Here is a 614-nt window from a genome sequence, read left to right as displayed (position 1 = left end):
GTGGTATGCCTACATAAGATTCACACTTACACCTTTATTTGTTCATGGAGGTGAGAAATTTGTTCAAGATAACTGGTGTGACTGAAGACGCACTAAGGTTACAACTATTTCTGTAATCATTGCGAGATCAAGCATGAGAATGGTTGAATTCATTGCCACCAAGTTCAATAACTACTTGGTAGGAATAAGTAGAAGGTTCTTGGTTAAGTAATTTGCACTGAGCAAAAATGCAAAGTTGCGTAATGAGATAACTACTTTCCAACAATTGGATGATGAGTCTTTCTATGAGGCATGAGAAAGATTCAAGGAATTACTTCGTAAGTGTCTTTATCAAGGGATTCCTTATTGTACCCAATTGGAGATGTTTTATAACAATTTCAATGCACACACAAGATTAAAGGTGGATGCTTTTGCATATGGCATGCTTTTATCTAAGTCTTATAATGAGGCGTATGAGATCATCAAAAGGATCGCTAACAACAATTACCAATGGTCGACAAATCGAGCAGATTTGGAAAAAAGAGTAGCAGGACTGCATGAAATGGATGCATTGGCTTCACTCTCTACTTAGATCTTCTATTTCATCTATGTTAAAATAGTTTACCACTAATGAT

At 36.0% G+C, this 614-nt stretch overlaps 1 non-coding gene across 1 annotated transcript; it reads right to left on the bottom strand.

The window, feature by feature from the left end:
* Nucleotides 1-232: 232 nt before the first annotated feature.
* Nucleotides 233-339, bottom strand: LOC128280274 (small nucleolar RNA R71). The gene has a single exon (XR_008270454.1). It is a non-coding gene; the product is annotated as a small nucleolar RNA R71 (small nucleolar RNA).
* Nucleotides 340-614: the final 275 nt, after the last annotated feature.

Source organism: Gossypium arboreum, chromosome 8 (assembly GCF_025698485.1).
Source record: "Gossypium arboreum isolate Shixiya-1 chromosome 8, ASM2569848v2, whole genome shotgun sequence".
Taxonomy (NCBI): domain Eukaryota; kingdom Viridiplantae; phylum Streptophyta; class Magnoliopsida; order Malvales; family Malvaceae; genus Gossypium; species Gossypium arboreum.
This window is presented reverse-complemented; position numbering and strand designations above follow the sequence as displayed.